At 47.5% G+C, this 13,867-nt stretch overlaps 1 protein-coding gene across 10 annotated transcripts in view; it reads right to left on the reverse strand.

Annotated features, from left to right (window-relative positions):
- The window catches only part of HPCAL1 (hippocalcin like 1), a 1,564,223-nt gene that overhangs the window by 982,357 nt on the left and 567,999 nt on the right, over window positions 1–13,867 (reverse strand). For all 10 annotated transcript variants that reach the window (XM_086926340.1, XM_086926339.1, XM_086926341.1 and 7 more), the window contains one exon: window positions 459–548. The gene's annotated coding sequence lies outside the window, so the exon portion shown is untranslated. The remainder of the gene's footprint in view (window positions 1–458; window positions 549–13,867) is intronic.

Raw genomic sequence — 13,867 nt, forward strand, 5'->3', positions numbered from 1 at the left:
ATTGAAGTAATTTTCGGACTGTCTGGTGATATTTTGTCTTCTATAACACTTAACAATTGCAATAACTTGAAAGAAAGTGTTATGTTCCAGTGTGACTGAAATAACCGGGAGAAAAATGTTTCTAACACACTACTATCATCACTTTATATCTGATAAGATGTGACTCACAAAGGCCTAGCAGGATGTTTCAGATTTACACTCAAAACGAGAATTACAATACAATAGAAATCATTTGCTCTCTGGCTCCTTGCTTGAGAAGTTCACATTGACAGTGTGCTCGCCACGATCACCAAGCAAAGTTCTACCTTTCAACATGGTAGTAATGTTGAAATACTGGTACATGAGAAAATGCCTCAGATTAGCAGAGCCTTAGTCTAGAAAATGTTCAAAACAGGAGAAACTGGACTGATCTATAGTTGTTGTGGTTGAAAAGAGTAAACTAAAAATATGGTACCTACAAAATATTCACGCTGTCTTGGCGAGTGGTCTCAGATGCATCCAGCTTAGAGGGCTACTTTGCGTGAGCGGGTTCCAGGTGACTTGTGCTTCTGAGAAGAAACAAGAGTGAGATCATACAGTTAAGCATGTGAATGGGAAACATTTGTACAGTTAATTGAGTGTGAATAATTAGCATACGTTGCTCATTAAAATTTGGAAAAAAATACCTATAGTCTCAAAATCTTTAAAAAGAACAAAAAACTGCCAAGGACTCAAACCAACAGAGAACTTAAACATCCATTCTATTTCTGTTTCAGTTATTGGTGTTTTGTGTAGGTGTGGAATGCTGTACACAAACCACTTATTAGTTTAGGAAAAGACATAATATATGACGTAAAAAAAGGGGTTAAAAGTTATATGTAGTTCGCATCTCAAGGCCAGATCAGCCTGTCCTTAAATCTGGAAATGCCATAAAACTTCCATCTCTGCATAACCATTAGCGAGTTATCAACCTGGTCCAGTAAGTAGCTAGGCACCACTTGTCAAGATATAGACTAGCGTGCACTCGATTCCATGAAGTCCTTCGTACATTGCACCATGGCAATAGATATTGGTGAACACTTTTGGGGGCACTTTCATCAAAAAACACAGCCACCCTAAACTCCACCAATTCCTGAACCCAACAAATTCATGAGCACCCCTAGCATCTACCCACCATTGAACCGTATAAACCTTCAAGCCCTAAACTCTGCCCATCCACTTGTGGCTGGTGATGTTCGAAAGTGGTGAGGCGTAAAAGTCCCCTTTGACTTTCACCAAGTGAGTAAAGCAAACACTAGGGGAGTTAAGCTATTCATGACAACAAAACTACAGTGCACCCAGAGCAGCTTTAAAATTCCTTTTAATGCTGAACATCCGATTATGTTCATTTCAAAGGCATTTCTACTCAAAGACTTCTCAGCAATAGCTATTTTAAAAAAATATAACTACTGCAGCTGCAGGGCAACTTACTTTACTGCAGTGTTAGGGATACACAGCACTAAGCTCAGCTGTGATCACAGACTTCAGTCTGTATATTCACTCTCACAATGGAAGCCCTGGCAGAGAATAATAAAAAAAATAAAAAACATGGCCAATTGTGCGCTTTAAAAGAAAGCTGCACCATAATTGGCAATGTTGTAAGTCTTTCTGCCCCCATGCTGTCTGACTCTCATGGAGGTTCCTGTGTGCCAAGGAGCCAACGCTGACGTAGCTCTTATGCTATTTATTATATTAAATGGCTTTTGAGCTGCACTGAGATTGGTTGTACATGGCAACACAGCACCCTAGTGAAGACAAGGAGGGCTGCGTTAACTGGCCAATCCCCTGTAGTGTCCTGGCAATCAATCAGACAGACACTACAGATGATGTATGGTGGTGCTTTATTATTCACGTCTTGCTTCTTCAGGGTCCCTACTCTAACTGTCCCCTTCCTGTGTCCACTCCTCCTCTTCCTCTAGCCCCCTAGCTCCGCCCACACCCAGCTACTAGACTGCACTCCAACATTACATCTCCCCCCTTGTTAACGAAATGAACTTAGCGTCTAACATATTTAGAGTTTCTGGGTCAGCCATACAAGTCCGCGGGCTGTTCGCTTGAGATATATGGACGTATCTCAGTTTGCGTTGTGTGGCCTTCTGCCTCCTCGACGAGAGCATCTTTTATTACGAGAGTACATCTTTGCACTTGCGCGACTTCTCGTGTGATGTGCATATGTTCAGATTCATGATGTTTGTTTCTCAACTTCTGAGTGATCCACTCACCTTCAGTGTCTGAGGTGCCTATGGAGAGCTCAGTTTGATATCGGCAGTCTGTCCTCCTTTGTGACTCTTGCTCACGTGACGCTCGGCCTCTTTTCCGAGGGGATGTTGTTCTGGTTTCCTTCCGAGTGTCTGCATGTATTTTTACTTCCTTTTGCCTTGTCAGGTCAAGAACAACACCGTCTTCCTGTTTCGAGTCTGGGACGCCAGCCGGTGGGGTATGAACTGTGGAGATCATCTTGTTATGGCTTGGAGATTGATTTGCTGTCTCTGGTTGTCTCTCCCACTCCTGCTCGCGCCTAGAACAGGTAAACCCTGGAACCGGCTGGGTATTTGTGTGTTTCGTTCTCATCCGATGATGACTTGTCTCTCCTGACATGTCCAGCTTCCTTTGCAGATCGACTGGTTGGTCTGTTTTTAGGTTTTGCCTAGCAAATGCATGCGTACGAAGTACGAAGTACGCATGCACTAGGAAAAATCTTATGATCTGTGTGTGGAGTCGGGTAACAGCCCCCTCCTCCCATTGGCTAGCTCCATAAATGGAGGCTAACCATTGGGAGTTGGCTCTGTCCGTCAATCCCGGACCAGATTCGGGGGCGTTCCCGAGATTTTTTGGCTTTTGGCTACGTCAGCCGAAAGCCGGTTCTCGGGAACGCCCCCGAATCTGGTCCGGCATTAAAGGCACCCGGAAGAAGTCCAGGTGAGTGCTTGCATTTTTTTTTTTGCTTTTTACCGCTGCCTCGGCTCCCGTTCCCGCCCCCCTACCGCTGCCTCGCTCTCTGTGTCTCCCCGGCCCCGTTCCCGGCCCCTACCGCTGCCTCGGCTCCCGTTCCCGCCCCCCTACCGCTGCCTCGCTCTCTGTCTCCCCGGCCCCGTTCCCGCCCCCCTACCGCTGCCTCGGCTCCCGTTCCCACCCCCCTACCGCTGCCTCGCTCTCTGTGTCTCCCCGGCCCAGTTCCCGACCCCCTACCGCTGCCTCGGCTCCCGTTCCCGCCCCCCTACCGCGAGAGGCTCGATATTTTAGTGGCAATCAGGGAGGCTGGCATCCAACTGATGGACCTCAAGAGATTGGCAGGACAGAATTCCCACTAAAGGTACTGAAGCAATCAGAGGGACTTCCGGCTAAGAAGACTCACGCAAAGGGGCAGGCTTCCAGGTTACGGGCAGAAAGGCCTGCACCTCATGAGGTGCTGGAAGGGGTGCATTACAGATGGACAACCGAAGGGCTGCAGGGTGAGGTGTAAGGGCAGGTGAACTAGATGCTGGGTAAGGCATTGCAGAATGGGGTGCACAGAGGAGGAGGTAAGGGGATTGTAATGGTGTACAGTGCATTCCGAATGACCGGTTGATGTGGTTGACACAGGCTGGCCATTTAATGGAGCGTTGAGAGATACAGAATGGCCGGTTAGTGGTGTGCTGTGGAGGCAGCGTGGCTATTTAATGAGGAGTGGCAATCCAGAATGGCTGAGTAATGGGATTCCAAAAGACAAGGATAACCTACTCCTAGAATACCCATCAGCCCCTTTGTAACTGTCTGATGCGTGTGTATACAGGAGCAAACACATACTTTTAAAGCGCCTTACGAGATTGGTGTGCTTATATTTTACCGAAAATTGACATTACTGAATATTTATAATTATAATTTCACACCAGAGCGTCTCGTCTGAACCCAAAAACATGGCTTTTAATACAGCACCGTATGGAGGTCGGGAGTGTAACATTATAAAAAAATAGGTAAATTATAAAATAATCGACATAAGCCGAGGGTTGGACCACAACACGATGCCTTTGTTTACTAGAGACCAGAAAACATGGCTCCACATAGCGTCTTATGGAGGTTGGTGCATTTATTTGACTGAATATTGAAATTCTAATTTCATAAACTGCGACGTGCGCACTTATTGGGATGTGTTTGTTTAAATATAACCAGTATTTTCTAAACTCATCTATACGTTGTTGACTTTAGTAACGAAGAAGATTCAGAGTGCAGAGTGCAGAGTGCAGATTCAGAGTGCAGATTGTGTGGGTGACTATGTGTGTGTGGGTGGCTTTGCGTGTGTGGCTCTGTGTGGGTGTAAAATTCAATAGGTCATGCATTTGCGAGCGATTAAGCTATTGGCATTGTAAATGACAAGGCCATTTATTTAATGATTACGCTATTGGCAATATAAATGACAATGTCATTTATTTATGATTTAAAAAAAAAAACACCCCAAAAAAAATGTCATGAGCAATGCCAATAGCTCTACCTTTAATATTGCCGAGACCATTGCATTGTAAATGCTTGTTTACACTGTCACCCTGCCTCGGAGACACACATTTCTCAGTCAGTCCCTTCAACGCTCAGTTGGAAGTTGCCAAAACCCATTTTTGAACTTTAGACACGCAAATATCCGGTTGTATATTATTAGATATGTTGAGTAGCCCATCGAGTCGGTTTGTGTTTTTCCTTTTGCTTTTCATGTTAAAAATGCGAACTCGAGCAGCGGAAAACCCAGAAAAAACGTGAGCAGGCGGACTACTCGCTTGTAAAAAGCTTTCTGAACTTCCTAGTCAACTGCTATTAAACGCGTAAAGTGTACACATGTTGTATGTGGTCGTTTTTAGGATGTGCAGGCAAAAATGGGGGTAAAATTGGGGTCTGCAGTGCTACACGGTCAGCTCTCCTAGATATCAAGTGTGTATGTTACTGTTTTAAACACATTTTTGGTCTGGCAATAATTGTCAGTATGGAACTAATTAAGTTCTATCAAGCCCTGTGTGTGTTGAGGAGGGCCCCTCAGTGTTACAGATGCTTTTACGGAGGTTTAGGGACCTTGTTGCTTCACTGCTGATTGGGCTCTGAGACGGCCATCCTGCCTAGTTGCCTGTTCCGAATGGGTATAAACAATAAACGTCCGATTATGGTGCTGGTTGGACCTATCCCCCCTCAAGAACACAAAGAACCTACTGACATTTTCTACCTGAAATAGACCATCTAATTTGGAAAGACCACCCTGTGTCCTTCCTGATTTTATTTTCACCTAGTCACTAATCTCAAACTTATACTCCTTTCTCTCCATGCTCACATTTGTCCCCTTGCCTCCTACACCATTTCAACCGTTCAGCCATGCAGGGACCAATTTAGTACCAGGTAAGCATCACACATCTATTGAAATGGGGGTCGCAGTGTGTAGGGCTTGCAGTGTGTGGGGGGGGGTCGCAGTGTGTGGGGGGGCTCTGTGTGGGTGTGTGTGGAGGGCTCTGTGTGGGTGTGTGTGGGGGGGCTTTGTGTGGCTGTGTGTGTGGGGGGCTCTGTGTGGGTGTGTGTGTGGGGGCTCTGTGTGTGTGGGGGGGCTCTGTGTGTGTGGGGGGGCTCTGTGTGTGTGTGGGGGGGGCTCTCTGTGGGTGTTTGTGTGTGTCATTTGCGAGAGATAAAGCTAGTTGCATTGTAAATGACAATGCCATTTATTTATGTTTTAAAAAAAACACATAAATAAAAATAATGTCAAGAGCAATGCCAATAGCTCTAACTTTAACAAAGGCAAAACCATTGCATTGTAAATGCTTGTTATTTGGGTGCTAATGGCCAGGATGTCTGTTTTCCTTTTATAGGACCTTCGAGTCAACCTCGCTGCCCCTATCCGGGTGTAGTATTTGTGTTGCAATGCACCAGTGATTGATATGACAGGTTGTCTGGTGGAGTGATCGAGTGTGCATTGACGTTGGTGTGAGACGTGTCGCTCTTGACGGGAAGAGTGTCCCTTGGTTCTCTGATGTGTTCGGGTGCTTGGCGCCATGGCCGTTGTCGGGACCACGACTCCGTCGACTCAAAGGATCGGACCGAAATGCTATCTGAATCAGAGGGGTTCTCTGTCACTTCCCTCTGAGAATGTTCCTTTGAGAATGTTGCGCGTGGCCGTTGTCGGGACCACAACTCTGCCGACTCAAAGGATCGGACCGACGTGCTTTCTGAATCAGAGGGGTTCTCCGTCAGTTCCCTCTGTGAGTGTTCCTTTGAGAATGTCTTAACAGGTGGTCTTCGGAACCGGGTAGTCCGTGACGAGCTGCTTTTCACCTCGGAATTGTCTTTGAAATGCTTCTTCGTGTGTCTTTGTTGGAACATCTTCAATGTTGTCTCATTTGGGAGGTTGTTTGATGATTCCGTGCTTGTTCCTTGTGCTTGATCCCAAGCTTTTGCCTCTTCGTCCTTCTCGCCTGAGGTTAACCATCTCCGCTCTGTTTCTTCGTTGTCGCGGGGCCCATGGATGCATGGATCTTTTCTTGCTTGTTGTTGTTGTTGTTGTGGAGGAGGAGGACCAGTCCGTCTTGTGCGATCTGGTTCTCCTTCCCGATTGTTTGGTGCTCTAATATCTCTGATCTGAGGGTGGTGTGTTCTCCTGCCAGATGTTTCCTTGGACTCGTATTCACTCCTTGGGATCTGATGTTCCGGCGTTGATTTCCGGTGTTGACCATTGCGACCCCTTCTTCTATGGTTTGTCTTTCTCCCCCACTTGTTGTGCAGAATGCCATCTTGTCCAGGAGTGCAATCTGTCCCACTGGACGCTCCCTCCTCGTCAGAGTAGCGTGTGTCATACTTTGAATGACTCCTTGAGGGACTCCTGGGGAATGAATAACTCCTGGGAGTTGTTTTTTGGATGGTTGACTCTGAGTGATCTTTGGTTGATTCTGAGTAGTCGGACGCTGAGTAATCTGACTCGGAGTACTCCTTGTCACTTTCCTTGTCACTGTTTCTTTCCCATTGTCTTTTTGCTGGTCTGTCTTCCCTCTCTCTCCGTTCAGTTATGTTTGTTTTCAGAGTTCTAGCTTCCCAGGTGTCTTGATGGTTTGCTATCAGGTGCACGTCCTTCGATCTGTCTCTTGCTTTGATTTGCATTCCAATTTCAGCCTTCTTGATGATCTCCTTTAACGACCAATGCCCTTGCAGGATCTTACGCTTTGTGTCAGGCTTTGCGCAGCCTTCAATTATCCGGAGTCGAACCGCATCCTCATTTGTAAAAGTGTTGAAATGGCAGCCTCGTACCAAGCTTTGCAACTGAATGATGAAATTTGGCAACGGTTCGCCTGGTTCCTGCTGTGCTGTGTTGAAAACCATGCGATCATGATCCACATCTGCCTGTGCACTGAGGTGGGCACAGAGCTCCTCTTGGAGTCTTTCATAGATTTCCGCGTCTTCTTTGGAAAATGTTCTGATTGGGCATCGGCCCCCAGGACCCACCAGACGGAGGAGTAGCACCAGACATTTTCTTTCTCTTTGCTCACCATTGGCTTTTAGGAAATCCTCCAATGCTTCCAGCCACCAATGTCGTTTGAGATCTGAGATCCAATCATCAGTCTGCACCGCTGGGGGCGTTACTTCAGTGTATGGAGTGAAACGCTGTGCTACATTTCCTCCCGCCATGAGAGAGGGAGATTCTGGTCAAGGTCTTTGGTCCGGTCGTTTGCTTGGAAATTGATAGTCTTTGTAACCATCACAGTATGCGCCGGTGAATGAGCTTGGATGGTTCTACTCTCTCCGGGGTTCTCTGTAGGACTGCCCTCCTCTGGGTCTTCTGCGGTTCTGCCTAGCAGCTCTTCTCCCTTCGGCGCTCTTCGGTTTGTGCTCAGCGTCATCTTTGTCTCTTGAATTTGCTTATTCTTGTTCCATTGTGCTGTTGTCTTTGCTTGGTCCTTGTGTTCGCTTGTGCTTCTTTTATTTTACAGACACGTGTTACTTTATTACATTTGCCACTGCGCATTCGCTTGCGTTTCTCACTGTTCGCAATGTTCGCGTTTCCACCCGTGCTGACATTTATTTTTGTCAATGCTTGCTTGTTAAGTCACTCTTGTGGTTGCTCGTGCTTGTTAGTTGATTCACTCTCGTGTTTGCATGTGCTTATTCTGTTTTGGTTGCCAAGACTTGTTCATTGTTATTCACGCGCCGTTATCCACGCTTATTTATTTGCCGTACCCATGCCTATTTCTTTGCATTTACCAGTGCTTGTTTATTTGCACATACCAAGGCTTGTTGACTTGCATGTACCAATGCTTGTTTATTTGCATGTACCAATGCTTGCTTGCGCCAATGTTTGTTTGGTCTTCGCCAATGCTTGTTTGTTTGTTTCCTTACAGTTATCAATGCTTGTTGACTTTTTGCCAATGCTTGTTTCTTTGTTCTTGCCAGTGCTTGTTTGTTCACTTTTGCCAATGCTTGATGATTTCTTGACGTTGCCTGACCTCAAGATGGCCGCCTTCCCACCTCACAAGGGGATGTCTCTAACAGCCTGACTCCAAGATGGCCGCTCATGGATCACACAGGGTATGTCCTTAAAACCTGCCTGACTCAAAGATGGCCGCTCGCCTGAAGTCTCACTCCTCACAAGACTTGCTTTCATTCAGTCTGCCACTCACAGGAATCTCCCCGGCACTCACCGGCAGCCGGTCACCTTCGAGGCAGCAACTCTTCTTGAGCCTTACACACTCCTGGGCCTCCAGCACATCCAGGTAGGATCGGGGCAAACTCCAGATTATTCTTCGTTACTGGCATGCCATTTCTCATGCATCGGGGGTGAGGTTTTCCATCGGGGCAGCACAATTTCTTTCGGCGGGGCAGCGCTTCCTCTCACAGCACTCTCACAGTCTCCGCTCTGCGTCCTCACACTCAGGCAGCACGGCAGGGTCGGGGTTGGGCTCCGGATCCCTCGCTCAGTCCGTTTCAGCCCTCACCTCACTCGGGCACTTTCAGTTTCTTTTGGCACGAACAGCGCTCGGTTCAAAATTTGCTCCGACACCCTGCCAGCAATTACCTCCGCTGCACCAGGGGAACTCCACACAATTCACTGATCGCGGAGCACACATTTCGATCGCTGATCTTCTGACGGCGATCATGCTGGGGCTCACGTGTCGCTTCGGCGACCTCTTCTTCGCGACGCCCAGGGACCAGACAATGTTCCTTTCTGGGTTTCAGGATAGCAGGCTGCTAATCCCACCCTCGTCGCCAGTTGTAGTGTCCTGGCAATCAATCAGACAGACACTACAGATGATGTATGGTGGTGCTTTATTATTCACGTCTTGCTTCTTCAGAGTCCCTGCTCTGTCCCCTGCCTGTGTCCACTCCTCCTCTTCCTCTAGCCCCCTAGCTCCGCCCACACCCAGCTACTAGACTGCACTCCAACATTACAGCCCCTGCCCTAAAAGCATAGTGGATTTGCACACAAGCTTGAAGTACGCAAGTCAGGCTGGCCTTATCCGGAGACTGGCTAGTCTGTTGTGCATTTTAATTACCCAGCGTCATAGCTGTTCATGACATCAGCCACGTCCCTCCCTGCCTGTTGGCATATGACACCACTAAAGTAAATGCACCCCAAAACAGGCGCGGTATAAATCCTTGCTGAACACGAATTTACATATTTAAGAGAAATTTCAAAAAAAAAATAACTGCTTTTTCTAGGGGAATGGTGGCTCAAAGTAGTGGGGCAATGCTCTTCCGCTCCTTCAGAGCAGCCGCTGCTGCACCCATCCATGAACCCTAGAAATCCTTCAACATCCCTACACTCAATCCATTCCTGAACCCTAAAACACCTCACCACACCTAAACTCCACTCTTCCGTGAATGCTAAAAGCCCCTCACCACCCCTAAAATTCACCCATTTCTGATAATTAAAAAAACCCTCCCACCCCTAAACTGGCATTTCTGCCCCTAAAAATCCCTCGGCACTCCTAAACATTACCAAATCCTTGAATGCTAAAACGCCTCTAGTCCTAAACTCCACCAAGCTTATTTCGTGTAAATTTGGATTTTTCCTTAAAATTATCTTTCCTTTAAAATATTTCCTTTAATTTTGGTTATTTTGTATTTCCTTAAAAAGGTTTGCCTTAAAATTGTGTTTCCATGATTTTGTTTCCTCCAATGTGGTATCTTAGTTTTATTTTTTTTCATTAATTCACATACATCAGAAACTACACTTCCTGTCCTTTATATCAGTCTTATGGGCTCCCATAATCACAGTTTTCCTATTTTTGTCTTCCTCCTTCTTTTGCCCTTTTCTATCTGTTTATCTTGCTCAGGCTAAAGTCAACTTATGAAACATAAGCCTTGGTGCTACAAATGAGTTGTGATGCACACCACCGGCACCTACCTCCCCTAATTAAGCACTGCCTCTGATCCACCTCCAGTGACTGCTACTAGAATACAAAAGTCAACTTTAGATATGCTGCAGTGTATATATAGTGCTACACCTTATAGCCTGCACAGCTGCCTGACAGATTAAAGGGTCTATGAGGTCATGTGAAGCAGGACACAAACAATTCAGAAATTGGGAACACTGTCCTGTAAGTGGAAACATGGCGTTGCTACCCAACCATATGGAACATCTGATAAGATAAAATGGGACGAGGCCATTGGGTAGAGGCTGGGCATGCAAGTTGTGGGTTGGGTCAAAGGACAGGCTCAGAGCTGCAGCACTGTGGTAGTCACCTGATGGTAATTGGCCAGTTATAATAATTTGCATAACTAGCAGATGCAAAGTGGTGTCTCAAAACGTTCTGTACTAATGCTCATAAGTACAGCAATGCAAGTATAGTTCAAGTTCAAGGATTTGTATAGCGCACTACTCACCCAGAGGGTCTCAAGTAACCCTGGGCGAAGAACTACGCTCCGTTCGCGGGGTTTGCGGAGTTTCGGCAACTCCGCGTTCCGCGGAGTACGCGTAGCTGTCGATTACTCCGCGATCCGGTGCGTAGCGTAGTTCTCGCGCGCTGAATAACATTATGGCATGCGCGGCAATGGCTTACCTTGGTTCTGCGTTCGCTTTTTCCCGGTCGCGTGTGCCACCATGTTTGTAAACCCTCCCGCACCATTCCGTGCGACTGTGCAAAAGCGATAACGTCATTTGGATGCGCGATAGCGTCATAAGGACGCGCGAGGATGCTTGTTGGTAAGATCGAGTTGCCGAACACGCAGAACCTGCAATCTTGCACAGAATAACTTGCGAGCATGTTAAAAGTTAAACCATAATAATAAATTACCATTTTGGTTAGCAAAAAAGTGAGAAACCCCTTAAAGTTGTATCTTTGGCTGTATTTTTTGGGTAACTTAGCGCGCTAGCCATCCCGAGCATGCAGGCAACGCCCCGAACACACGCACCGCGCTCCCGAAGACGAAAAACGGCGCGCGAACGGGTCTAGCAAGCAACTACGCATGGCTGCGGAGCTACGCGTAGTTTGCAGAGTGCAAGTGCGTCTTCGCGTAGCTCCGCGGAGTCCTACTCCGCGAACTACGCCCAGGGTTAGTCGCAAGACGCTTGGGGAGGGGGTTCATTATTTATCGAATAGCCAGGTTTTAAGTTCTTTTCTGAAGGCGATGTGGTTCTGTGTAAGGCGGAGGTGAGAGGGGAGTGAGTTCCAGGTCTTGGCCGCCAAGTAGGAGAAGGATCTACCTCCCATGGTGGATCTTTGGATACGCGGGACTGCGGCGAGGCCTTGATTGGAGGATCTTAGTTGGCGGGTGGGTGTGTAGAAGGATAGTGTTGAGGCATTCGGGTCCTAGTTTGTAGAGGGCTTTGTGTGTGTGGGTGAGGAGACGGAATGTTATTCTCTTGTTGATGGGAAGCCAGTGGAGGTCTTTCAGGTGGCCGGTAATGTGATCTTGGCGAGGGATGTCCAAAATTAGTCTCGCCGATGCGTTTTGGATGCGTTTGAGTTTTTTCTGTAATTTGGCTGTAATTCCGGCGTAGAGGGTGTTGCTGTAGTCTAGTCGACTCGTAACCAGTGTGTGGGTGACAGTCTTTCTTGTCTCCGTGGGGATCCAATGGAAGATTATTTTGAGCATTCGAAGTACGTTGAAGCAGGAGGATGAAACGGCGTTGACTTGTTTGGTCATCGAGAGTGAGGAGTCCAGGATGAAGCCAAGGTTACGTGCGTGGTCTGTGGGTATGGGTGCTGAGCCCAGATCCGAAGGCCACCAAGAGTCGTCCCAGGCAGAGGGGGATGATCCTAGGATGAGTACTTCCGTTTTGTCTGAGTTAAGTTTTAGGCGGCTGTTTTTCATCCATACGGCTATTTCTTTCATGCCTTCGTGAAGATTGGTTTTGGCGGTGTTGGGGTCATTGGTGAGGGACAGGATCAGCTGGGTGTCGTCAGCGTAGGAGATGATGTTAAGGTTGTGTTGACGCGCGATGGAAGCAAGTGGACTCATGTAAACGTTGAAGAGGGTGGGGCTGAGTGATGATCCTTGTGGTACACCGCAGATGACTTTGGTGGCCTCTGATTTGAATGGAGGAGTTCTCCCAGTTAGGAACAAGATGATCCAGTCCAAGGCTTTTCCTTTTATGCCGATGTTGCTGAGGCGTTGTATGAGGGTGCTGTGGCGGAGAGGTCGAGTAAAATGAGGGCCACTGTTTCTCCGTTGTTCAGTAGTGTTCAAATGTCGTCTGTTGCTGCGATGAGGGAGGTTTCGGTGCTGTGTTTGGCTCGAAAGCCGGACTGTGAGGGATCGAGGGAGTTGTTGGATTCAAGGAAGGCGGCGAGTTGGCTATTGACGGCTTTCTCAATGACTTTGGCAGGGAATGGGAGGAGGGATATGGGGCGGTAGTTCTTAAGTTCAGAGGGGTCTGCTGTGGGTTTCTTCAGGAGGGCGCTGACTTCGGCGTGTTTCCAGTTTTCTGGGAAGGTAGCAGAGTTGAAGGAGCAGTTGATGACATCACGGAGATAGGGTGCGATGATGGAGTCTGCTTTGTTGAAGATGTGGTGGGGACATGGATCGGTTGGCGAGCCAGAATGGATGGAATTCATTAGGCGGATGGTGTCTTCAGTGGTGATTGGGTTCCAGGCGCTGAGGTTGTTAGAGGGTGGTTTAGGTTCTGAGGGGGGTGGAGAGGGTTGTTTGTTGGAGTTTTTTTTAAGCTGTCATGTATGTCGGCAATTTTGTTGTAGAAGGAGGAGGATAACGAATCGCAGATGTCTTGGGGGGGAGTGATGTTGTTTGAGGCTGCGGTGGGGTTGGTGAATTCTTTGACGATGTTGAATAGTTCCTTGCTGTTATGGGCGTTGTTGTCGAGTCGGTTCTTGAATGCTGATTTCTTGGTGGATCGAATCAGCTGGTGGTGTTTGCGGGTGGCTGCCTTGAAGGTGGTCATGTTTTTTCTCCATGTTTTTTCGAGAGTACGGCATAGTTCCTTGGAATTCTTAAGGTCATCATTGAACCAGGGGGCCTTTTTGCTACCATGTTTGATCTGGTGATTTTTTTAGGGGTGCTAGTTCGCCAGCGCTGTGAGTGATCCATTGTTTGAGTTTGATGGCAGCTTGGTTTGGGTCAGATGAGAGGGCGGTGGGTTTTGGTTGAGCGATGTGAGGAGTTGGTCGGTGGTGATTTTGTTCCATTTTCTTCTGGGAATATGTTGTGGGGGGTTGTGGGTCGAGGTGGTTTTGTAGCTGAAGTGAACACAACTGTGGTCCGTCCAATGGAGAGCTGTGGTATGATCGAAGGAGATGTGTTTGCTGGAGGTGAAGATAGGGTCGAGCGTGTGTCCGGCTACATGGGTGGGGGTGTCAACAAGTTATTTGAGGCCGAGATTGGCCAGGTTGTCAAGAAGGGTGGTGGTGTTGCTGTCGTTTTTCTTTTCCAAGTGGAAGTTGAAGTCTCCTCGTAGAAT

Source organism: Lissotriton vulgaris, chromosome 6, assembly GCF_964263255.1.
Source record: "Lissotriton vulgaris chromosome 6, aLisVul1.2, whole genome shotgun sequence".
Lineage (NCBI taxonomy): Eukaryota > Metazoa > Chordata > Amphibia > Caudata > Salamandridae > Lissotriton > Lissotriton vulgaris.